This window comes from Sciurus vulgaris (assembly GCF_902686455.1).
Source record: "Sciurus vulgaris genome assembly, chromosome: 2".
Lineage (NCBI taxonomy): Eukaryota > Metazoa > Chordata > Mammalia > Rodentia > Sciuridae > Sciurus > Sciurus vulgaris.
The window spans coordinates 195,660,522-195,687,293 of record NC_136462.1 but is presented as its reverse complement, the minus strand read 5'-3'; the positions used below and the strand labels follow the sequence as shown (position 1 = coordinate 195,687,293).

Genomic DNA, 26,772 nt, shown 5'->3' with positions numbered 1-26,772 from the left:
TTCATCTATGTTAAAAGTTAAAAAAATAAAAAGGAATATTATTGTTTTATTTTAAGTGACCACTTCAATTATTCCCCAAATTTCTAGTCACGACGATTTAAAAGAACTTGTGAAAAATAATTTGCCAGTTTGACATCAGATTTTTGCTGGCATGCATTTTTGTAGTTGCCTTGAAAATGCACAATGTGAGTATTTACATTGAAAACACTGACAGTTTTTAAACTGGCAGGAGAGGTGGAACACTTAGAACCCAGGAACAATTTAAAACCCAAGACGGCCGATTTTAAAAAACAAGCCCGAACGCAACTAAGATCTCATTTAACGGCATATCCCACAGTGACAGGGATCGTTTTCGCCAATCTACTGCATTAAATGACAGTTTAAAGCCACATGAAGATTCTACAGTGTGCAAATGGATGCAGATGAGGGATGGGGAGGATTTCTCGCCGTGAACCCAGAAGATGCGCTAAGCCAAGACACAGAGCAAGGCCTCCTGTCACGCTCTCTCGTGTTTTGGCGACTGTGGTCTGAAAGTCATTAGTACGTATATTATTATTGGCACTAATTGGCACTCTTGTTGGCAGGATGAATAGAGACAGAGGATCTAGTGTTCAAGGAAGCTGAGCTACTTTTCCATGGTGGCCAGGCCCAGAGTGGGGGCCTCTTAGGGACCCCTCTGCTTTCTGTTTCAGGACAGTGGGAGGCAAGAGGGCTGTGGGACCCCTGAGGCCACACTCTCATCTACTTCATTTATGGAGACTCCCGGTGCCACAGGCCGAGGCTCGGCCTCTCTGACGTCTGTGAAGGCTATGAAGTTCAGGCACATTTCTAATCAGGAGAATTTTCAACAGCAACAGCACATTCGTGGCATATGGATTTTCATCCCTGCCACGCCATATATAACTCATTAGTGTAAGTGTGACTTACACACGCTGACGGAGAGAGGAGCGTTGGTTCCCTCCTCCATCTGAACGTCAAGTAGAATTCTTTGTTTAAGGAGTGTTGAAAACAGAGCAGGTGGAGTCATAGGAAAGCACATCCCACCACAATCTCTGCACCACGGAAATAGACGAAGAGCTTTCTGGAGACCATCACAAACAATATCCCTTCCTAAAAAAAATTTCCCAAAGACAGTTCATTGGAATGTTTCTCAGGCTTAATAAATGCATACCAGGTGGGATCTGCATGAAAAACTCCATTTTTCTTCATGCTCTGTGGTTGGCACTTTCTTGGGTCATTGTCCCAGCTCTTTAGACGACATAGCTATTTTCTAACTGTGCCTTGTGACTTTCTCCACGTTTCACTAGGCAGCAACAGAGGTCTCAGATAGCTCAAGTCAGGATAGTGAACACGGGGTCAGCCCTTTGTGGTTCATCTGTTTACTCCTTGAATCAAAAAATATTTATTCTGCAGTTGTCATAGGCAAGATAGTTTGAGTTTCATGGGAATTTCTGCCCCAGTGGTGCTCCAAAGGCCGAGGAGTGGAAAGAGATGAGTTACAGATATAAGTTGGACCTGAGGTTGGGACAGCGAGGTCATGAAAAGGACACAAGTTCCTATAGGAAGTCAGATGATGGAAATGGGCAAAGCAGACCTGGTGGAAAGTAAAGCAATCCTCCCGAGTAAAGATCTCAGCTAGAGAGAGAGAGAGAGAGAGAGATATGCAGGGGGCTGTGGATGCCTGAAAAGTTTGTGCCACAGTTTGGAAGAATATAGCCTCCGCCCAAGGAGCTGTCATGGGGTCTAATGTTGCCAGATGTTTTGTGTGGTTAAACTATACAGATGACACCAGATATGTCTGGGGCCCATCCTTTGCAGCCTCTGAGCTGGTGGGCTGAGAAGACTCAAGAGCAGATCTGACGTGCTTTTCTGGTTCTCTCTCACACTAGCTCTTCGGCCTCAGTTTCCTCATCTGGCACATGGTACTGATCATCCCGTCTGCCTGCCTACCATTTGTTATTTTCAGGATAAAGGAGGAAGTGGAAGACAAATGTACTAAATCCTCACTACTCCAAGTGTGGATCAGCAGCATCAGCATCACCTGGGAGCTTGTGAGAAATGCAGAATCTCAGGCTACCCCAAGCCTACAGAACAGAATCGCTGAACAAAATCTACAGGGGATTCATCTGCTCAAGGAAGTTTGAGATGTGCATTACAAAACTGCTAATTAGTAGGAAGATCACTAGTAATCTCCTTCTCCATGCCTATGTACTTACATGTGGGAACCAGCTCCTTGAGCAGACTAAATACCTGTCACTTAGACAACTGCTCCCAGATTGTATCGCTCAGGGAACACAGAAAGAAATAAGCCACTGATTCAAGGATCATTCAGTTATTACACAGGTGAGACAGTCCATGGCCTTGGGGTCATGACCCGAACTAGGGTCTGCCACCTACCGTTTACTTTGATCTTGGGAAAATTACTAAAACAATGGCACAGCATCCTCTTCTGTAAAATGGGAGCAATACCAGTATCTGTTCTGCAGGATTGTAGGGGTACCCCTACCATAAAGTATGGAAAACCAACTCCCCAGCACTGTGGCAGGCCCTTCATGAACCCCGTGCACCCTGGTCTTCAACCTCAGCCCATAGGCGGCTGAAATCAGTTTGCTTCAGCATTCTTTGTTATCCCTAAATCTTATTCCAAGCCAAAAGCTTTTCGAGGGTATTTGCATTAGATATGAACCAGCTTTGTAAGTGTCATGCATAAGAAAAGAGCTTCCTCCAGTTTGGGGTTTGTTCTTTAATATGAAATCATTTGTACAAGGAGTCAGTGGTATATGTGCCGGGAAGTTCCGTGGAAGTGATGTGCATTCATCGAATAGCAAGTTATTAGGTCATTACCCATAATGATCATGTCTGTAATCCTCAAGAAATAGCACAAGCCACCATCTGAGAGAGAAAGGTCTTTGTGAGAGGCCTCAGGCTTTGCATTGAGAGAGATGACTAATGCTGAAAGATCAAGGTCTCCAGGAAAAATATCTCACATTCAGCCACGTAGAATTTCAGTCCAGCATGTATTATTATTGCGACGTGTCTTGGTGACAATTTAAAAAAGCAGAGTGGGAAAATATTCATGGAGAAGGGTGAGGAGGAGGCCACTCCATAAGCTTTCTGGTGGCTCCAGTTTAGAGATCATTATCCTTGTATTATCCTCACACCAAGAGAGCCATAAATCAGGAACAGAGGAGAAAAAAGTAAAACAAAACAGGAACAAAGAAACTACACAAAAGGACTGAGATCTTGCTCTCAAATTAAGATTTTTCGGCTTTGACTTTTCAAGCAGTAGCAACCATTTCCAGCAAAACACGCACACTTATTTTCTGTAATTTTTCCTACATGGGATATATAAACACATACACAAACATAGTTCTTTCCCAAGATGAAAAAGTTTTTATTCTTATTATTATTACCATTATTATTATTATTGCCAAGAAAAGGGACAGAGAATCATTATCCAGAATGACCTTCGGAAAGTATATGAAGCTGAAGCGCCATTTGTATTTTTTCAGACGTATATTCCAGTTCTGCTTGAAATAGAATCGTTAGCACAGCCATCCCACAGAGCTGGGAGGTGATCTTGTTTCCTTCTTGCCTGGCTCGAAGTCAAACATCTTTTCTTTTTTTTGGCAAACGCCGCTTCTTTCTATGAAATATTTCATGCAGATAATGGATAATGACCACTTCTCATTGCCTTTTCTCGAAAACGTCTAACTGCATTAGCCAAGAACGGACAAATTTTAACCTGCTTCTTTTGCTAAGTTCATGGCTGTGACCACTTCCCATTAAGAAAGAAAGAAAAAAAGCCCACTGTTCCCTCTGAGAAGCTAAACTGACACTGTCAGAAAGTGAACTGGTTCTTGCTTTCAGGTGAAAAGTCTTTGCTGTCTCCAGAATCAGAAGGGGTAAGACCTCTCAGGTCCTAGGCCAAGTCCTCAGGTAGGGTATCCTTCAATTCCACCATGAACAGCTCTGATACTGAACCTTCCACCCTTCTTCAAGATAGATTCTTCCTCAACAGTATAGCTGTGACTGGTCCTCTGCACAGGTCACCAAAGAGAATTCTTTTCTGTTCTGCTCACTTAGAGAAATGGAGGTGTGCTTCCAATAGGGTGCTCTTGATCAAAGCCAAGGACCAAGAAGAATGTCTGGGTCAAGATTTCATGCTACACTTTCTTCCCTTCACCAGCATTGCAGCCAAGGAGCTGCCCAGCACAGACCGGGGCACCTTCAGTGACAGGGAACTCCCAGCTTGGGGACTGCCTATTTCCTACTTTAAAAAATACTAGTAGCTAACTTCCGGGAGAGTAAACCTGTGAGTAAGAATCAGTGGTCTCATTTCTTTGCACATACGGCCTTGTTGGATCTCCATAACAACACCGTGTCTGTTTCCCTCTGTACAGATGATGAACTTGGATCACAGAGAATGCTAGTAAGGTCCCCAGAGTCACACAGCTAAATTGGGACTTGATTTGGATCTGTTGAGCTCTGAAGTCTGTGCTGGGCTCTTCCTTCTCCCTCACTCTCCGGACCTAGTTCACTAACTGAACTGTCTCCTCTATTTGCATAATAAATCTAAACTCTGCACCCTGGTGTCCATCTCCAAGCCACCAGCTCCTTCTCTTCTTTGCTGGGTGCTTATGCCTGGTGGCTGCTGTTCTGCTACAGTTCATCTGCTTGTGGGACTGACAGGGAGCTGTTGGGTTCATCTGTGTCATTGCCTCAGTGACCTCCCTCAGCTCTCTGGTTCCACACTGTCTGGTCCTGCTTCCCTAATGTCTCTATCTCCATCATGTCCTTTGGCTTAGGATTCAAAAGTCAGATTTCTTTGGGCTGTTCCCTAAAATTTCCAAACTCTGTCCTTCTTCCACGTAGTTCTCCAACCTAGAAAGGCTGCCCCCCCTTTCCCTGTAAAGGCCTCTCTCATCCTTACGGTCTCTTCACCTAGAGGGTCACCCGATTGTCCTTCCCAAAGGCTCTAATGACCAATGTTATTTTCTGTCTCAGTCTTTATCTCAATCTGTAATCATTATACTCTCTGAGTCACTAGCTTGTCTTCTCAATGGGGCCACCAGCTCCATAGTCAAATGCATGTGGTTCACCATTGTATCCCACTGCTAGCCACAGCCCGCCTTGTTCAAAGATTTGTTAAACCTAAGCATAAATGAATGATTGAACAGATAAATGAATAATTGTATTAGTGAAGTATGATTTTCTGACAAACTTAGATGTGACTTATTGGTCTCAACTCACTTTCAACCCACAGAGAACAGCAGAAAGTCTTTTCTAATAGGACATCCTCTGGTGGGGGGAGGTCTCCACATAGGGGTTTCAGATCAGAGCATGCTGGTCCCTCTGGGTGGAAGAGAAAGTCAGATACAGGCACCGTGTGGATCCAGGAGCCCTTGAAACTCTTACACTCTGCTTCTTCTTGCCTCAAACCCTTCAATTTCACTTCAACATTTGGCATGAGGTAAATCTAGAACCCAACCCCTGTAGAGATGTGAGGATGTATTTTCCTGTCTCACTCTGTAATCCAGACCAAGTGAGTCCATTGGGTCGCCGTCTGGCCGCTGATGTCCAGCACCTGGGAGCATGTGGTTCCAGGAGCCAGCTGGGTCCCCATCATACTCCAACCCAATGCTTCTCAACCTGGAGTGATTTTTGTTCCAGGGGACATGTGGCGATGTCTGAAGACATTTTTGGTTGTTAGAAATGGAGAAAGGGATGCTGTTGGCATCTCGTGGGCAGAGGCCAGGGATATTGAGAAACTCCCTCCAGTGTGCAGGACAGTGCCCACGTCAAAGAATCATTCGCCCCCCTATGTCAGTAGTTCAGAATTCCTCCAACACCAAGGTCAGCGGAAGCCTCGGGAATGATGGGGAAGAGTGTGGTTCATGCACTCTGGTTGTCAGGGAAGCGGGGGTGGCCCAGGGGTGGGGGGCACATTTGCTGTCATTCCAAGAGGACTAAAGAAGAAGGCATGTGCCCACCCTTGTGGGTGCAATCACGTATGACTGCAGGACACGTGATCTAGAGCTTAACTCCCTGGGGTTGGATCCCTCCTCGGTCGTGTCCTACCCTGTCACATTGAGCAGACTAACAACGTCTGGGGACCTCAGTCTCTCCTTCTATAAATTGGAGATAATAAGAATACCTGCCTCAGAGATCGCTGTGAGAAATAAATGAGATCGCTGGAGAGAGTGCAGATGCCTGGTGATGATAAACTCTCAGTACGTGTCCCCTCTTATTATTACAGGAACAAAACGCTAGTCCTGAAGAGCGACATTATGGGGTGAATGTCTCAGGATTTTTAGTATTTACTCTTTCAAGTCTTGGCTGAAAAAATCCAAGACTCCTAGCTCCTAGCATTATTCTCAATCAATTCCTCTTGGATTCATTTAAATACCCTAATCAGATGAAGTTTTTTATAAGACACAAGAAACAAACAAACAAACAGGTTAATGATGAAAGGGAGTCACATTTCTAAGCAACTCCAGTAAATGCCAAATAAATCCTGACCTAGTTCAGTTCTTAATTTACTAGGTTAGCTTTTAAATGAGGTGCCTGACAGAAAATAGCAAGTCGGATCGGGGGCCAAACCTGCCCTGGACGGTGCATGAAGCCATTCTTGGAAATGGCCCAAAGTCTGGGAGATGCTGAGGGCTTCCATCTCTTGGAATCAATGGTTTGAATAATCAAATGGAAAGTTCCTCAAGGTTTACTAACCGTCAGTTCTAGGTTAGGTTGAGTTTAAGAATGGTCTTCTCAAGACTTGCCATCATGTCTCTGTTCCAACCCACAAAGAAGCTGGGTAAACAGGAGGCACCTTCGTCACTGTCTCAGCGTTCTTCTGGGTAGTTCCAAGCTGGCTCTTCTCCCAGGAGAGCATCGTGTGGAAGGTCACTACTGTCCAGTGACCTAAAATTCTCTAATGGTGGACACCTGCAACTGGTTTGGAATACATCCACCCTCTTGTCTTTGAGATTCCTTCTGGTCTTTTATCATATCTTGCTATGTCCTAATATTTTGTGTGATGCACATGGTTTGGGACTTTGGTTTACATATTCTTGACATATAATAATTGCACGTATTTTTAGGGTATGATATGCTGTTTCTGTATGCGTGTGTTGTGCAATGATCAAATCAGGGTATGAGCATCTCCATTGCTGTGAACATGTATCATTTCTTGGTGGTGAGAACATTTGAACATCTTCTCTTCTAGCTATTTTGAAACATGAACTGCCTTTTTGTTGACCAGGGTCGTCATGCCGCGCAACTGACCGCCAGAACCCGGTCCTCTTATCTACTGTGGCCTGTGCCCACTGACCAACTGCCCCTCGTCCTCCGCCCTGACCCTCTGCTTCTTCTGGTGACCACTATTTCACCCTCAACTTCTGTGGGATCTGCTTTTTAGATTCCGCGTGAGTGAGATTCCGCGGTGCTTGTCCTTCTGTGCCTGGCTTACACTTTTCAAGGCATAAGACCCCATTGGGCCCGAGGTAAGGATGACATCATCAGGGCTCATCAGTATAAAGCTCTCTCACAGATACACTGGGAAGCGTCAACAGGACACAGACTCTGCTCTCTGGGAGTTTATTGAATTTAACGAGACTCTGGAGCATCTGGATCTTTTTCTCACACAATCAAGAGAAGCTGTGTGTATGTGTGTGCGTGTGTGTGCGCTGAACTAGATGAGAATTGACTAAAAGATCGTAGAAGTGAAACAAAAATGTGAGAACTTTCTCTTTTCTTTTTGTTCCTCCTTATTTTATTTTTTTATTTTTATTTTTAGGACGGACACACGACATCAGTTTGACCCATCAGACTCTTGCTCCACGGAATTTGAATTCGGACTCTGTGGCTCACAGATGGGAAATGGCTGCGTGGACCCATTTCCCAATGGTCTAGGAAGCGACCATCTTTCATTCTGCTTTTCTGATCCTCACACGAGGGGATGCTAGTAAGAGCATCCTGTTTCTGGAAGCCAAAATCGTCCCTCGGAAGCCAGAGTCCCCTCCCTCAGGAAGCACGTTTCTCCAGGAGCCTGGCGACTGGGTGGGCCTGCCTTTAAAACCCTTCCTGAAGACACATCATCCCCCAACGACTTCCACGCACCCGGCCTCGCGCAGGGCTCCCTTCCTATTGTGCCAATCATCTGCATATTTAAGCGTCCCCACATGCTTGTTGAGAGGATGGATGGGGCTGGTACAGTCTATTGGGTCAAAAATCTGCTTTAAATAGTCTATATACACAGTCGGTTGAGTAAATAACAGCATTTTCAAAAAGCCCCTAAATATATAATAACATGATAAATCGCATCAGCTCCTGAAGATGCAGGCTCGCTACCGCTGATCAGGAAAATGATGTGCGCTTTAACAAGCCACTTACAAATGATCTCATCTTCCAGCCGTGGGAGCATTATCTTCTCCTCAGCTATATTTTTCACACGTAGAGGAAAGAAACCTGAACACACACTCTCACATGCACACGCATGCATGCACACGTAGATGTAGAGGCAGATGCATGTGCTCCGTATCATCTTGGCCCCAAATAAACTGCAACTGAGCCCACTGTCCAGTGTTGTGTGGGGTGTGGACGAACCTTGCATTTTGCAAAAATTTGCATTTATACTTAGAGCCCTTATGGGAAAAATAAGGACAGGATAGACTGCTTTTAAAAGTAAGCAACTACATTATATATCCGGAGCATAACCCAAACAACCAACAGAGCGAAAATCCTGGTTCAGTTAAAAACACTTGATCACTTCATAATAAATAAAGGAATGCTATGTACATACAACATGCTACCTTATAAATAAAGATTGGTGGCAGTTGCACAGAGGAGTTTAAAGCAGTAGAGAGATAGTAGAACTGTGGACAAGTCAGAATTTAAAAAGGACTAGGGAGAGGCGACATGATACTCCTAAGGTAGACTGTGGTCCACTTGAGCTAAGAGGAGGAGGAAGAGCCCAGGGCCACCGGCCCTTCAGGACCACTGACCCAGGCAGGGTGGTGGTGGTGGACTCTGTTTAGCTGCCATTACTTAGTGTTGCTAAAAAATAATGTGTTGGAGAAACCACAAGCACATCAGTGTGACTGCGGCACTGTGTTCACATCATTGACTGGTTCACCCATCAGGAGTGAGCGAATCCGCTTCATAGGGATGTGAGCTCTAACAGAACAGACTGTATTGTATCGTTCATCTTAAAGACCTTTCATGTTCGACTAACGCCCTTGCTAAAATCCTAGGCACCCCACCAACGAAACTTTAAATTTGAATTAATTACTCAAGCAAACCAACCTAAAATAGAGATTGTAAATCGAAATGACTTCTAGACAACAGAATTTGTGTCTTTTGCAATCTCCCTTGTTACTGGGGGACCTGAAGAAAGAGCTTCCTTTCATTTCTTCAAGTGTTTACTGGGTGCTTGGTCCAGTGTGAAGGGCCCGGGTGTATATTCTGTCCTGGAAACACTCCTCCGAGGTGGGCACCTCCACATGCAGCTTAGAGGAGAGGGCAAGAGGCTCTCCAGTGAAGCCCACAGGGGCAGGATGGGAAATCAAGCCAGGGTGAAGACAGCCAGCACGTTTTCCAGCTCCTCTGTGCAGCCCTGGCTCCCTAAGAAGTGGATTCCACCTCTGCTGCTCAGTCAGTTCTTTTTTTTTTTTTTTTTACTCTGGGATTTTACTTATTTTTTTAATTTTTAAAATTGGTATAGGATCATTATACATATTTGTGTGGTACCACCATGATATTTCTATACCCATGTATCAAATCAGGGTAACTAGCTTATCTGTCATCTCATATATTATTTCTTTGTGTTGGGAACATCCCAGTTTTTTCTCCTAGGTTTTTTTTTTCCATCAGAGAATAGAATGTAGGTGTAAACCTACCCCAGACCAGAAAATTCTGTGGGTGGATGTTTTCCTCACTTTATGGAATTAAAAATGTCCAAGTTTCTTTACATATTCTTCGAGCCTTTCAAGGGATACTTTGAACACCTGCCACATGCCAGTACAGGTACTTCCGTACAGCGTTGAGTTGAATAAGCAAAGACTCCCTCTCTTTGGAGCTGACAAACCAACGTGGAAAGAGCCTAATGAACAACGGACATGGTAAAAAGTCTGTTCTACGGTCAGTTAGAAGATGCTAATCATGGTGGCAGGGTAAGGGGGCTGGGGTACTCAGAGTGGGGAGGAAGCTACCAGAGAAATAAGCAAGCCGAGTAGGCTTCGTTAGGAAGTCGTATTTCAGCAAAGATCTGAAGAAATGGGGAGGGAGAGCCAGTGCAAAGGCCCAAGATCGAGGCTCCTGGCAGGGAGCGCAGTGTGGTCGGAGCCAGCTCCAGGAGAAGTCCAGGAGAAGGGCCCGCTCGGCCGGGTCCCTGGATCCTGGACCTGTTGGTGAGCCCTCCATTGGGCCTGTGGCCCTTTCTTTGTTATTTCCTAAAAACATTTCACAGACATTTAAAAACTTCTTAAATGCTAGGAAGAAAATGTCCACGCATGATGCGAGCTCCTGGGCTGTCTTTCTATCTGACCTCCGGAGCTGCGATTCCTAGCCTCAGGGCACCGGGCGTCTGGCGTGTCAACTCGTTTTGGTTAGTACTCAAACTATTTGATAATGTCTGAATTTACTCTGAAGATCCTCTGTCTCACTGGAAGGATCTCTCTCCTCTCTCTTTCCTCGTTCTCTCTCTAGTGCAATACGAACTGAGTTTGCTCATTTGAGGGCTGGTGATAAGGCTCAGGGGTGGAGCACTTGCCTAGTGTGCGTAAGGCCCCGAGTTCCATCCTCCACACCAGAAAAGAAAAAGGGGGGGGGGGGGTGGGTGAGTTTGCCCATTGAAGAAATAGAACAATTTATTTGGGATAAGGAGGATCCCAGCTCCATCATGGACTAGCTTTTTATCTTCAGACAATTTCCTTACGTGCTCCCTGTCTCGGTTTCCTCATCTGTGAAATGGGGGTAACTACCGTACCAACCGATTCGGCAGTGGAGAGATCAAATGGGAAAATGCTACGGTTCTCTTCTTTCCTTTAATTCTTTCTCTGCGTCTTTCTCGACCTTGCAGTCTAACATAAAGGGCTCGGCTCTGCAGGATCTCTCTGAGCCCCTGACTCGGTCAGAAGTCTCTCTTATACAGTGTCATGGGACTTTTCTCTGCTGGCTTCCAGCAAAATGGCAATCCAAAAATTACATGTGTGGTTGTTAAATTCTTAACTGCCTTTCAGACCCCACGAAGGCGGGGACTCGCGTTCTCTGCACGTTGTCCTCAGCGGACCCGCAGCGGAGCATGCACTCCACAGACCACACTGCCCTGGTCCCAGGTCACCCTCGCCTACCTCAGCTCCTCAGCAGGGAGGGTGAACTTCACAATCAACGGTCATAAGATGGTGCGGGGGCAGTTGGAAGCTATTTCGGGAATGCCTTAACCAATTTATTTTGCTTATCTTTTCCATTTTATATAAACACAAGAGTGTTACATTATAAAGATCTTTTTTTTTTTTTTTTAAAACTAAGTCTAAAAGAGTCTTTCAGTAAGTATAAAATAGAAACTCTAAGTGAGATGAGGACAGCAGTGTGTCATGGTTTAATTATAAGCATTTTCTTTCACAGTGGGGCAAAATATAAGTCCCGCAGCTTCCTGAATGGTCTCTTAGATTAGATAAAATACAGTAATTGTTGAAGGGATGGAAAAGGTAAAGTGCTCGGCACAGAGAGAGTGCTCAGTAGAGGCTTGCGCTGTTATGAGGATGATTATACAGAGTAGCTGGTTAATTCAGTATTTAAAATAACGCTAATATTCTCGCTCCATTCAAAAGGACTTTCAAATCCTAAGGTTTCTGCTGTCTCAGCTGAGAGGTGAGCAGCGAGCGGTGAGCCACATGCCCCACCTCGTGTCCCTGCAGAGGGTGACAGCTGCCAGGGTGAGAAGGGCCTTATCTGCCATCTCCTTCCCTTAGGGAGCCGGGTATTTCTTAAAGACTAGGAACAGGGTCTTCCAACAGCCACATAGTAAATGCTCAATAAACACCTGCTGAATGACTAGGGTGGGAGAGTCAGACCACTGCCAAGGCCAGCACCACCTCCGAGGATCCTTCTCCTGGCTCTTCTGCTTTGCTTCTGGCCCCTTGAGTGATTCCCCTGGGCGCTTTCCAGTGCTCAGGTTCTCTCCGAGGCCTGCCCGAGCGGTTTCCAGGACCATCTCTTGGAAAGACCACCTCGGCGGCTCAGGGTGGCTTTGTAGACAACCCAAGAACAGCCTTCAATAACGCAATCCGTGTCGCCAGCTGAAGCGAGACCACTTTACCGCAGATCCTTTCTGAAGGGGCCTGGATTGATGTACAAGTGGAGCTAGTTGGAGAGACAAGCGATGATTTGTATATGCAGGATGTCAAGAAGGCCTCGTCTCCCCTCCTGTCACCACGTGAGTGATGCGCTCTCCGCTGCTTATTCCGTGCGTTCCAGCCAAACGTAAATAGACCGCAGACATGTCTGGGGCCGAAGGCACTTGCGGAAAAGAAGCTTCTCCCATCCCAGAGACCCTGGCAGTGGAGACAAGCTGGAGTCGCCACTGCTGCTTTGACAAACAGCCTCTCCTGGAGAAGGGAGGCCGAGGGAAGGCCGGCTTCTCCGCGCCTTAAGGAGGCGCAGCGGGAAGGCCTTCTTACCCTGCGTCTCCGTGGCTGATTCCATGGCTGCTTTTAGGGACTTGAGCACAGTCTTTCCTTTCTTTGATGGAGTTCCTTCTTTGCATGGCAGACATTGGTTTTCTTCCTCGTTCCACCTGCTGTCGGAGGACAGGACACCGCATCTCCAGTCTGTTGGCTTCCATGCTCCAGGGTCCCCCCTTGTCTGTGCCACCCCACAGAGGACACAGGGGTGTCCCTGCAGCTGGGACCGGGAGCCCACGCATGTCTGTGCCTTGTGCAGACACAGCCAGCGCCCAGCGGCCGCTTTGCCAATGTGGATGGGCTTTCAGGACAAAGAAAGAGAGCGGGAAGAGAGGCGACACGAAGCCACCAGCCCTCGGATAACACGTGAAGTAACCTATTTGGGGAAAGTGATCCAAAATTACTGTATTAATAAAAACAAAAAAGTGGATGACATTCATTCTCCAAGAGTCGATGCCAGATCGGGGAGGCTGGAATGGGAGAGGGTGGGATTCGAGTTTCCTTTCTTTACGGTTCTGTTCTGTTGGCCCCACTTCCGTGGGTGCTCTCCAGATCTCCAGGAGGAGAGGTGGGGCTCCCACTGAGGACAAGCGGTGGGGTGGGTCTTCTCCAGCCCCTTACTTAAACAATTAACTACTTCGTTGGAAAAGCTGAGCACCTACTGTGTGTCCCAGATTGAGCCCCAGAGAAGCACAAGGGATGGGTGTTGCAGTCTCATGCAGTTGAGGACTTTGCAGAGGACGTCGACATGAAGTTAGTCAACTCTCATCACACAGCTTGATAATGAGGAGTGCACTCAACCTCTGCTTTGAAAGAGTTGTAACAGAGGACGGTCGTGGATGTAAAAAGTGTGCCGTGTTTGCTAGTTTTAAGCTCAAAGCCAATGGCAAGGTGGTACTGCTGAAGTTTCTGCCGGAAGAAACATGTCAAGTGATCCAGGGCAAAGGTGACTCACCAGCTGGCTGTGTCTCTGTGGGCTGGGGCCCTTGGGAGGGAAATTGATTGAAGCCACCGTAGGGATCATTCATTATGATTTACTGAACTTTCGTGGACAAAAGATGTTTTACAAAGCAATGCCACCCAGCCCAGGAACAAGCCCTTTTAGCCAGTTGCTGGAGATTTCAGGGACAATAACAGGACAGTAAGCTACTATTCTGCTTCCTGTTTCCAGAGAACTCTAAGAAGCTAAAGTGCAAATAGTGCCTGGATTCCTGAATATGGGCCCAGAGTGTCCTAGACAGACAATCTGAAAAAGGTCCCGTGAGATATCTGAGAATTCCTGTCACCATGACTTCTTTACAGTGAGGGAATCTTCTGGGTCTTCAGTGACATCCTCACCCGGGAGGAGGAGGGACAATCTTGTCCCCCACCTTTAAAGACATGTGGTAATGTCTGGAGACATATTTTTGTCCTCACAGCTGGGGAAGTGGCCACTGGCACTGGAGTCAGTGGACGCCATTCAGCATCCTCCAAAGCCAGGACAGCTCTCCCAATGGAGAGGACCAGGCTCCAAGTACCAAGAATGCCAAGGCTGAGAAACCTGCCCTTTGGCAGCACCTGATTGCTTCTCAGGTCCTAAACACTATGTGTCATGTTGAAAAATAACGAACCCGGGGCTGGGGTTGTGGCTCAGTGGTAGAGCACTTGCCCAGCCCACGTGGGGCACTGGGTCGGATGCTCAGCACCACATAAAGATAAATAGATAAAGGTTTTGTGTCCATCTACAAGTAAACTAGATAAATAAATAAAATAATGAACCCCAGCAGATACAATTCACGACCTGAACAGAAAGCAGGGTTGATAGGAACTCTGGTTCTGAATGCCGTGACACTCGATGTTCAGCGTACGCTGGAAAAGAGTCCATCCAAGATTTTTGTCACTCATGGTGTCCTTCCAAGGCTGTTGGGTGGGCGAGTCCTAGCAGCAGACTCCCAGAAGCACAGAAGATGGGTCCCCAGGACCAAGTTAACCGCTGGGCTTCTGCACCCTCCTCCTGCTCTCTCTCTGTGAGTGCATGCTAAGGGACGGTGTCCACTTCTGTGTCAAAATATGGACAGCCATATGACCAACTAATCAGGAATTTTTTTTTTTTTTTCAATTATCAATATCAGCAGTTTTTTGGGTACTTGGGGCCATTGGAAATGAACTTTGTTTCTATAAAGTATATATGTCACGATGCAGCTTTGAAACTTTGGTTTGTTAAAAAAAAAAAAGGAAAAAAGGGAAGAAGTAAAGAAAGAAAAATGAGGAAAAAACCCTGTAACAGCCTTACTCCCTTTGAAGTCACTACTGATATAGCTCTGAACAGATCCATTCAAGTTCAACTAACATCAGACAAATGTTTAGTGTATCAGAGGAAGCCACAAAAGCAAGGATTTCATCAATATTTCACAACAGCCTCAGGGAAACTGTAGATTGCAATGCTGTAGGGCAGCTAATGGAATTACACACAAGGGTTTTGTACATTTAAAATAAGCAGCTACTAAAAAAAATTACCCTTCAGTTTGATAGAAACTGTATAAAACTGCAGATAGGAAACAATTAAATTGCTCGCAACATTTATCCATGTCACTCTGATAGGTCATTTAATAACAGGTATTACTGTGCGTGTGTTTTCCCTCCCCCTCGGTAAGGCAATAATAAAGATGAACATTTATGAAAAGAAACATAAAATATAGCACAGCCAAATGAATAATTAAAGACAGTTTTGAAGAACGCTTGCCATTGTGTTGCCCATGAAGTCTTTTCCACAGTCACAAAATATGTTTATATAAAATACAATTATAAATAGACAGAGGCTGCGAGGGAGACCCGCTGACCCTTGTTTGTTTTGATGTTAAAAAAGAACTTTTTGAAGTACTTCCTAGGAACGCGCGGCTTACCCCGGCGCTGGCACATGCATCCTTGCCTGGTGAGGCTGGGCACGGGACTCTCTCTTCGGGCAGGTTTACGGGATGCCCGGAGCTTGCAGGATCTTATTCAATAAGCTGTGTGAAATCAGCATTTTTCTCTCCTAGGGTCCTTTGTTGGAGTGAAAAATTCTGCATATGAAAGCAAATTGCTTTCTCTAAACTGATACTTCTCTGACCCCAGCACTCACCTGACTTTTCCAACCTTGGGAGCGTCAATTCCCCGAACAGCGACCCTACTATTGATTTAAATTTCTCAGGAGGAGGAGTTTCCAGACACCATGAGATCCAGAGCACAACAAGGGCCATCTTGCCTCCCGGGGGGACCTTTGGCAGTATCTGGAAGCGTCTTTGTGTCGACTGGATGACTGCCCTTGGGGAGGGGTTGCTACTGGCATCTAGTGGGTAGAGGCCAGTGCTGCTGCTCAGCTTCCCTCCATACTCCGGACGCCCCACGATGCAGAAGCCTCCTGTCCCCAAGGGCAACGCGGATGAGTGCAGAATTCCCGTTCTAAATAAACCATGTGAACACCTAAGCCTTATTACAACCCTAACAATACCCTGGTCGATCCGACGGCCTCACTTCCCGCCACGCACCGCCTGCACACGCAGCTATTAAAAGCGCTCCTAGATGAAACGCCCCGTGCTGACTCCTTTGGAGAATGAGGATTTGACATGGTAACTGACCACAGGCGACTCTAATTAAGAGGAGGGATGTGCACACACGTGTCTCTGCGCACACACATTTCATAACAATAATAGCACCTCTCCCGAGCACAGAGCTCGTGAGGAGTGCTGTATGGAACATCCTCTTCCACCTTTATATCAGTGGTGCTGGGGAATATTTAATTGTATCTTTTTATTGGTTTTTAACAGATAAAGGGACAGTGCCCAGGATCACTGTCAGAATATATCAAGGCTGAGACCCAAACCCTAGGCCTCTGCACAGAGCTCCCTTGTCACTGGGCATCTCTGTAGTTAAGTTAGGGTGTGTGTGTGTGTGTGTGTGTGTGTTCACCTGTGCTGGAAGCTGCAAATGCTGCTCTCCTCTGTCATTTGCAAAGGACAAGCAAAAGATGACTCACGGAAGGCAGGAAGAGGAACACACCTCACTTTTGAAAAGTTGGGTTAAGGTAAGTGCAAGCCAGCCAGGAAGCTGGAGTAGCTGGCTGCCAAGGGGAAGAGCTCAACAGGGATAGGTTTTTGTTTGCTTGTTTGATTGATCTGCTTGTTATTAGAGGGAGGGGATGAGAGAGAGAGGACTTCTTCAGGTGAGAAGAAAGTTGGGGGCAGTCCCTGGGGAGAAGCCAGGTGGAACAGGCCATGAGGAAGCAGGAAGGACAGTCACAGAAACTCTGGGCTGGGGGAGGAGCAAAGGCAGGGGCCCCAAATCCACAGTAAAGAAGGGAAACGAGGCTGCAGGGAAGAGCAGGCAGGGGAGGAAGGGCGGGGAGGGAGAAGGTCTGCGCTTCCCAGGCAGCGCAGGGCAGGAGTGAGGGACAAATGGAGTCACTGGGTCCAGCTGAATTTGCAGTGGGCGGGGCCTGAGGTGGGTCCTCTCCTGCCTGGAGGGCTGGGGAGGAAGCGGGAAGGATCCCACCTGCCAGTCACTACTGCAGCAGCAGGGGACAGTCTCGCCCAGTTTTAGGAAAAGCATGCAGGTTGCTTGAATCTTGGGGGAAGAATTGGAAAGCCACTTGGGAACAATGGGGACTGTGACAAACTAGGAAATGCTCGCACTGTCTCAAGGCAACACTGTCAAACAGGAACATGGCAGGCCCACCAAGGAAGCCGGGGACCGTAGGCTTGGCGCCATCTACCTTAAACCCCTGGTTTGCACGCTTTCAAGATTATATGTGTATGTGCACATGCTTTTTCAAATACATGCACAATTTTTTTTTTTATGTCAGATGTATTCTTTATCATATGTTATAATTTTAGGGCATTACACATGCTTTGACATAAATATTGCCACAATGAGATTTTTCACTTCTCTTCCAAATAATTTGAAATGGAGTGTGTTTAACCTATCCCCTCTTCCTCCTTCACAACTTAGAGTTGCAGTATTACTGGAGTAGCAACTGGTCACTTTTCCAGGGGAGACTTGTGTCAGGACAACTGGATTGGCATCTCGGTCCTGACTGCCAGTTAATATGCAGTCTTCGGGAAACTGCTGGTTTTCCTGAGTTTCTGTTGTTAGCTGTAAAACCAAGCTACAAATAGTTGTCGGAGCAGTGTTGTGACGATTTGAGTGATTAAGCGACATAATATCTCATAAACCGCGGAGCCTGGTCCGCAGGGCTGAATCAGTGTGAGGACTGGCTGGACCTCGGGCCTCTGCTCCTCCAGTCCTCAGGGAGAGGTCACCCGGGAGCACTGGTCTTCCAGTTTCCGTTAGCTTGCATCAGGAGTCAGCTGTCATTGTTAATGGGCCAATCAATCAATCACTCAATATTTATTGAGAACCTACTATGTACACGACCCAGGGGAGACTTGATGAACTCCTGTCAATAGCAGGACATGCTGTGGGACAATTAGCAAGTGCATTTTGACTTGGCCTCTGGTTGGCTTCATAATGGAATTGTCCCTAAGCTTGGAGGCAGAAGGGGAAAAGGAAGAGAAGACCCACTGTGTCTTCCTTCAGGGGTCTCTCTCTGTCTCCACGTGTCAACAGAGGAAATTAATTTCATCCAGGGATTGGCAGCATATGCCCAAAATGACCAAATCTGATCCTCTATCATGTCAATAACTCTATTGGAACCTAGCCATACTTATTGGCTCGCTGATGGCCGCTCTTATGCTCCATGGGCAGAGTTGCTGCAGAAGCTATATTACTTGCAAAGCCAAAAATACTTTTACTCTCTGCCCTTTGCATAAAAAGTTGGATGACCCACATTTAAGCAATCATGTGGTTAATTAATCATGTCCAATTTTTATGGAACGAGGTACACAAAACCCAACAATAGCACCATTTATTAAGTTGTAAGTATGAACTAGAAAATGCACTGGTAGTTGACATTTATCCTCACATCATAGCTTCAAAACAACATCAAGAGAACAGAGCGGTTAGTCAGGTGTGGTGGCTGAGGCAGGAGGATCGTGAGTTCAAGTCTAGCCTCAGAAATGGTGAGGCGCTAAGCAACTCAGTGAGACTCTGTCTCTAAATAAAATACAAAATAGGACTGGAGATGTGGCTCAGTAATTGAGTCCCCCTGAGTTCAACCCCTGATAAATAACCCCCCAAAAACAGTACTGTCATTGTCCCCATTTTGTGGATGGGAAGACTGAGGACCAGAGAAGTAACTTGCCTGAGATGTCACAGCTAAGTTTGTCTCACTCCGGGGCCTATTTCCTAATCGCAGAGCTAGAATTCCTCAAATTCAGCCTTTCACGTACCACTCCACAACTTATTCTATATTTGCATCCCCTTTGCTGTTCTCTGCTAACATTTTTTTCCTTTGAATAATGGATTAGCATGGCATTTGTTCCTTCAACTTTATCCTAAGAAATTACATCCAAACACTTTGGATTTGATGTGCTTGTCATATGTATTTTTAAACTTTTTTTTCTTTTGAGATAATTGTAGATTCGCATGCAGTTTAAGAAACAATACAGAGACAACCTGTGTGCCCTTCACCCAGTTTCCCCCAAGAGCAGCATCCTGGGTAACCAGAGGACAGGACCACACAGGAAATGAATTTGACCGGATCTATTGACCTTCCCAGATCTCACCAGTGTTACCTACGCTCAGGTGTGTGTATCTAGTTCTACATAACTTCTATCACATAGGTAGATACGTGTGGCTCCCTCTAGAGTTGAAATATAAAACGATCCTATCCCCAGGCCCCAGGGTCACCCTTCTGTCACCACCGCCACCTGCCTCCCTCCTCCTCCTGGTCATTCCCCATCTGTCTCCCACTCCTATATTTGTGCCATTACAAGGAAGTCACCTAAATGGAGTGGACCACCTTATGAGTACATAAGTGTTTGAGATGGGCTTTCCTTATTTAGCCTATTTCTTGTCACATATATTTAAAATACTCTGAAATAACCATACATTTAGATGTTTAGAAAAAGACAAAATACTCATTCATGTCAAAATGATCTTGAGTGCTACCCGCGGGACCATGTCATACTCTAGCAAGTCCTACCTTGGCTGTAACACTGCCTGATGGACAAAGAGACAGTCTGACCCTGAGGTCACAAGATGCTGACTGACACAGATCTCTAGATCAGCACTTCCCAACAGGACTTTTTTGCGGTGATGGAAAGGTTAAATATCTGAACCATCCAATCCAGGAGTTGCGGCTCAGCACTGCAAATGTGGCTTGCTGGCATAAAGACAGAATTTTTCACTTTATTTCGTTTTAATCGATTCAAATTTACATTTAAATGGCCACAGGTGCCAAGTGGCTTATTTGCAGTAACTCAAGATATTAAAGGTAAAACGCTAGCAAAGGATAAATTTCTTGTTTTCCTGTACTTCATTTTGTCAATGCAAAGACAACCTGAATAGGTGAGCAATCTTTTCAAATAGGCTTCTGCTGGTCTAATCGGATTGGCTGGACCTTGTTCTATAAGTTTGCTAAGTCTCGAGTTAGCTCCCGGGACACCCATGTGGGTTGCAGATGTTTGGCTAAGCTTGTAGCATGAGCCTCGTTTGAAGTGAGCTCACAACAGACAGTTCCTATGGCTCCTGCTTTTTAAGTGACACGGGGTCTCTCAGAACACAGGGCCAACTGACAGAGCCTCTGGATAGGCAGTCATCAGTGAACTAAGGCATGTTTTGCATGTGATATTCCACACTATACAAAGGGCATAAAAAGGCCCCATTGATTACAGTGGCTGAGGGGGCAAGCCTTCTTCAGGAAGACCCAGTTTTTGTGTGGTGGCTGGTGATATACATTAATCTTTGCTGGTTAACTGCGCCTGCCCTTGATGAATGTAGCCTGCACCACCGGTTTGGAACAAGGTGCACCCCTGAAAGCAAGAAGGTCAAAGATCACTGGCAACCATGTAAAAGATGGAGGAAAAAATAGTAGTTCTAACACTGGGTACTCGGACACTGGCTTCTACCAAGTCATTTGGCAGGAAAGGGAACATTTCCAAGCCAGAGGGGTGGAGTGGACTGTCCAGAAAATTTTGCACAGAACCAAGTATTTTCCTAGAAACTGGAAAAAGAGCAGTCCATTTCCTCTACTTATTTCTTTTTTGCCTAAATATTATGGGCTGCAAAAGCAAGTTTTGACATGTATGCCTTAAAACACAATGCCAGCATGAAGGTCATTACCCTGGTCAGTCTCTTATTTCGCCCAACTTCACGCATCTGTAAGGCATTAGCAGTTGCAAGAGATTGATATGATAGTTTGTGAGTAATTTGGATGAACTATAACACTAACCCGGTAAAGTATTATAATTTTAAATGTGTCCAGAAAATAATTGAAATTCTGGCTTAGCTTCATCATAATGCAAACTGCTGGGTATATTTAACAGCTGACTGGCTTAGCATGAATATTGCTTTAGAAATGGGGTCATATTGTTTTTACGAAACAATATTGCTCTCAAACACGTTTAGGAGGGGAGAAAAAGCAAGTGATTATGAGTATACTTTTAACCTTTCTGTCTCTTTCTATCTGTGTTCACTACACAGATTTAGGTGTTTGGCGTTGTTTGAAGGCAAACCAGAAGGTGCTGGCATTTTGAACAGACCTGGTAATGAGACTTTGGCCACCAGATTCCTTATTACTACTGCAACACAAAATCTCTGTTCCATCAGTTCATCTTTCTGCAGTCTGGTCAGAAATGAGAAAGGTAAGAACCATCCCTGCAGACCCAGTAGGTACCTATGGAGTATTAGTAAAAGCAGTCACCAAAATTGAAGCAAGGGAGAATTCACATGGAAATCCAGATTGTGGATCATCGTAAGTCAGAGGACTTGGTAACACTAGACCTGTGTTCCTGCCAGGTGGTAGTCCCAGCCTGGGGCCTGGCACACACAGTCACCTTGAAGTGGACAAAAAGCTCTCTAGGTCACCTGTTTACTCCTGGCTGACTGTATTTACTTTTTTCTTTTTTTCTCTGTAATCGTTCAAGATTTTGATTTGGTACCCAATGTCATTTTCTCAACCCCATTCACAAAACTAATTGTGCCCTACACGACACCAGGGATGTATCTCTGGCCAACAAGAGCTGGCAGTGGCCAGCAAGCTTTTCCTGTAACGGACCACACAGGAAACACTGTGGACTTGGTGGGTCACGTGGATTCTGTCACATATACTCTGTTCTGTTCTCCTGGCACCACAGCAGACAGGGGTGGTACGGGAATAAATGCGCACAGCTGAGTGCCAATAAAATTTAATTGTAAAACCAGGTGAGTCCATGGCTAACCCTGACAGGGAGGAAAGAAACCCAAACTGCCCCTTAAAAATGGTGGGCTTGTAGAGGAACAGTCTCACCAACAGAGAGCCTGGGATAGATGTGGGGCCAATTCTTCCACAGGCGGCAGGCAAACTCCTCAACCGCCATCTTTGAGCGTGTGTGTAGGTACATGGACACATGGATAGGTGTGCATTAAACTTGTTCTCCTGTTTTTCATTCTACAGTACTTTCTTGTTCTTGATAATTATTTGCTTTCACTTTCATTACCTCAAAGACTTTTTTTCCAAGAAAAATGAGACAGCTTAAAATCTGCCTTTTTAAAGGAACATTAGCTATGGTGGGCTCTTCTGGTCGAGGGGATGAGTGGATTTCTACTGAGAATAAGACGCCTCACTGCAGGGGGAGAAGACCAAGCTACCTCACTGTCTTCACTCTGAGGGACACAGATTTCCTGTTTCAGCCAGGCCTCCTCCAGGCTTTCTAAGCCGTGGGTGTGAATGCCTGCTTTGTCCCTGTCCTCTGAACTGCTCTCAATGGATCCTAGCTCCCTTTGTCAAAAACGAGATGACACTAGATCAAGGAGTCTAACTGGTAACCTTGGGCTAAGTCTAAATTAGCATACACATTTAATTTGGTTCAGGGTATTTAAAAATAAAACACGAAATTAGTCGTTGGCATTGGAAGATCAGAAGATGTCACAAAAGGTCAGATTTTGCTCTTCCTTGGACAATCTAAAGATTAGGTGGCAGTGGACATGCATTGTCTGTGTCTGTCACTGGCTGGTGTGGAGTGTGGCTTCTTTCCATGATCATGATGAGTCTTTACTAGGCTTACTTCACCCACATGAGTTCCCCGTCCAGGTAAGCCTTTGAGCTGTGGCCCATGGCCAGATAATGGGTAAGGGCTCCTTCAGGGTTCAACTTCTAGGATTCCAGTCCCTTCAAATAAGGCAACAGTCACAGAGTGCTAGCCCACAGCCTCTCCCGAGCGTGGTCAACTGCAGTGATCTGACCACTGGAGACTGTATCCCTGGCCACGATGCAGTAGCAGAGTGAAGCAGGAATGGGTGAGCATTCCGTTTTCAGCCCTGTGTAACTACAGGACCCTTGTTGTCTGTTTGGGGAACTTACGCTCTACTGGCCGCTGGCTAAACTGCCTAAGATTGTTCTCGTGTTTATAAAAAGCCAGAGAAAGGGACATAGAAATGGATGGATGAGGACAACCGCTGTTATGGGGGAATTCCTAGCATTTTAAGTAGACTGTGTTTACCTGGAAGTCTTGGGCCGGTGGAGAATATGAGAAGTTGGCTTTCTATTGAAAGACTGAGAAAGGGGTTCAGAGGGAGGGTCTCAGTAAAAGCTCCCTGGTTGAAAATAACTACCTTCCCAGCTTAGCAAGTCGTAGCTCACTTACCCAGGCTTGTCTTGAGTTAACTGACTGGATTGACCAGTCTATGTCTACATTGGGTAGTTGAATTACTAGAATGAAGTCATCCCTAAATTGGGGTGGGGATTGCAGGTGCTGAACAGGGGAAAGTAGCCCCACATTGTTTCTTACATACGTTAGACTGCTCTTCCCCTCCACGAAGGAAGTGGCTCCCTCCCGCTCTCTCAAATGCTCCTCAGTTTGTTTTAGGAACGCCACTGTTAAGGGCGTCACTATGGGAAACAGCTCATTTTCTTGGTGGAAGAATGACACGAACACAATGATACATGTCTAGTGACTTGTGACCTTAGGGAGACAGTAGAAAGAGCCTGGCACTGGGGGGAACTGGCGGGACATGACCTGGGGGAAGGAGCGGGCTCAGCTAATCTTGCTCATTACAAATACAAAACCAAGATGGTGGATTTCTGGATCTTGCAGAAGAATGGGAATTCGGATGTCTATGTAAAATCTTCTGATTGTCAACCTTTGGCAGTACTTTTTTTTTTTTTTATTGTTGTTGTTATTTACTTAATGTTTAATGTGGACCAAATGAAATCAGTCTGCGGGCCACATTCAAGTGCCCCTTCGCCAATTGTTCTAGGTTTGATCTTGCTTGCTGCAACTCAGTGTTTCCCATCTCTCAATCTGAGTCACAGTGGGTGCTGAGATCATGGGCCGGTTGCGTGCACACAGCTCTGTTCCTTGAAAGATGCTCAGAGTGACTGTTCTAGTCACAGGCCAGAGGCCTCAGCCTATAGACATGGCCTTTAGGAAATGCAGTGCAGAATAAAAGACACCATCTTGTCCCTAAAGACCTGAGATCATCTGCCACATGCATCCTCTGCCTGAGCCTTCTTCCTCTGATTCTCAGCTCTCTCATTCTTAAAAAGGAGAGGGTAGGTGAGGGGTCTCCTGGCTTCTGAGGAAGTAAGACCCTTGGGTGTGTCGTTCAGTGTGCAGAACTGGGGCTTGGGGCATGAAAACCTGAGTCTGTCTCCCTTCCAACATGAGGTAGATTGATGTAACTTCCTTCCACCTTGGGTTTTGGTCTGCAATCGGGAGAACGAAGCCAGTAGTAATATCCCAGGATTTGAGAAACTTAGTGGCAGAGAATAAGAAGGGGAGCTCTGGATAACCCCAGTCACAAGCTGGGGCTGCAGGTCCAGGTGGAGGCCTGAGACTGGTACTGCTTGCCTCACACATTGTTCCCAAATCAGAACCACTTCGCACGTAAGCGTCGATGTGGCCTGAGAAGTACTGATGACCCCGGGCCAGTGCTGATGACCGAGCAGGACTGCTGCTGGCCCTGTCCACTGAGCCCCAGGGTCGCCACAGTCCCCTCCCCACTCCTCCTATTGCCCCTGGATTCACAGTCATGCCATTACCTTTCTGCCCCTAAAGCTGGCAGCCCCTGGCCCTGGGAAATCTGAAATGAGGTGCCGATGTCCATTTGGGCTGTTATTCTCATTGTGCTTGTTCTTTGTCCATTCTCTATTCCCTGCTGATAGCGAGCTATGTGTTCACTTCTCCCAGGCTCAGTTTTCTTGTCTTTAAAATGGGAACAATGATGTCTGAGTTGCCTGGAGCCATCAGGAGCTGTCTGGTGAGGGGAGGCCCCTTCTGCGGCCTCAAAAAGGGCATCAGCCAGCAGAGGGCGCTAGTGGAAAGGCTGGCGGTGGCCCACCCAGTGCCCAGTGCAAGCAGGTGGGCAACTGGGCAGGTGACGCCCTCCGGTCTGCCTTTCCCTGCTTGGCAGGACACTTCCTGACGGGTGGACATGACAGTGGGCAATTACTCATCTATTTGATACGGCTGCACATCACTAGCAATGTGACTTTCTGGAATACATAATGTGACCACAAACTTTCTAATGCTGCAGCCTGACAATCAGACACTAAAAATAACAAACGGTCTGCTCCGGAACAAAGAGAACAGCCTCTTTGGAAACTGGAGACGGACTGTTCCCAGCTCTGCTCCCAGCCACAGCCCTGAGTGGAATTCTCTGGGCTGCAGAGTGGGTTGCCAGGCCCTGCGAGAACGGCCTGCTCACCTCTGAACAGCTCAGTCCCAGCGCCAGGGAGACACACTCAGCGAGTTCAGGGAAGAGCAACCCAAATGATTACGGGGAGCAAGGATTGATTGATAGGCAAAGATGAAAGCAGTCTCACATGTCGGAGCTGTCTTCTCTAGGTGATGAATTGGAGTGACATGCTGTGGGGCTCGGCGCACCCCTGACAGGCGTGGACACTGGAGGGGCTTTACAGACCTTTCTGGGATGACATTAGCACCGGGAAATGCCACGCCTGTGCTTGAGCCCTGTGCTGTCCTATCTGGTGTGGCAGGAATGACCTTGTCCAGGGAGCCCAGCTATGGTCTTCTGGCTCCCCTGCCCTTCCTTCCACCTCCACAGCCCTGCTGCCTGCCTGGGGTGACAGGTGTCCCCTGCCCTTCTCCTGCCCACCGCGCTCCTGGCTGGGGCCTGTTCCTCCTGCAGAAATCGAAGCCTCAGCCACCGACAGTGGGCAGGGAGTGTGAAGAAGATGTGGTGCTGGCCACTGCAAGCGTCCGGATGGATGACAGGGACACTGCTCGGGCATGGCCTTCATGCCCCCGAGATACCAGTGTCCGGTCCACAGTGAGCAGGGCCACATGGTCTTCTATTCAGGGTTCTTAGATGCTGTTCCAGGGAAGAGAAGGCCTGAGGCCAGAGCTAAAGCTCTTCTGTCCTCTGGGAACTGGACTGGCGGATTCTGGAAGAAGAGGAGTCGGGTCTCGGAGGCAGATTCTGGCCCTGCGGTGGGGGTGGACGGTGGGGCTCAGCCCCAGGGAGAGACGGGAAGGACCTCTCGCTGCACAGTTCCTTCCCTTCCTCGCTACACCCTGCTCTTCGGTTTTAATGGATCCTCTTCCCCACGTCTCTCCTGAAGGAAATCAGCACAGGGCGCTTCTTCCATGATGGAACTCTGGGTGTGGACCAAAGCCCTAAGGATCTCTGGGAAAAAGACAAACGTCTCCTAACAGCTGCCCAGCCTCCGCAGTGCACCAGGAAATGCAAATTACAATAGCAGCAGGCGTGGAGGCCAGGTGTAACGGTGGAGGGCTGAGAGTGCCTTTATATGACGATCAAGCCTGCTCTTTCCATCCCTGAAACATCCAATAGACCGAGATACCGAAAGTGGTGTCGTAAGCACGGAAGAGAGAAAGCAGGCTGTGATCAGTCAGCTCAGATGATCGTCTGCCCGGGGGGAAGATGGGCTTGGTGCCACTCGACTTAATATTTTCAGTTACCCGAAATTCAGGTTTTGATTAAAAAAAAAAAAAAAAAAAAAAAAAACGCTTAAAACACAAAACAAACAAAAAACTCAAATAAAAATTGCACA

At 46.6% G+C, this 26,772-nt stretch overlaps 1 protein-coding gene and 1 long non-coding RNA gene across 2 annotated transcripts in view; one reads left to right on the top strand and one right to left on the bottom strand.

The window, feature by feature from the left end:
• The window catches only part of TSHZ2 (teashirt zinc finger homeobox 2), a 236,373-nt gene that overhangs the window by 9,980 nt on the left and 199,621 nt on the right, over positions 1 to 26,772 (bottom strand). The window lies entirely within an intron of this gene.
• Positions 18,835 to 26,130, top strand: LOC306653890. Its single transcript, XR_013761812.1, has 3 exons — positions 18,835 to 19,340; positions 21,240 to 21,400; positions 24,130 to 26,130. It is a non-coding gene; the product is annotated as an uncharacterized lncRNA (long non-coding RNA).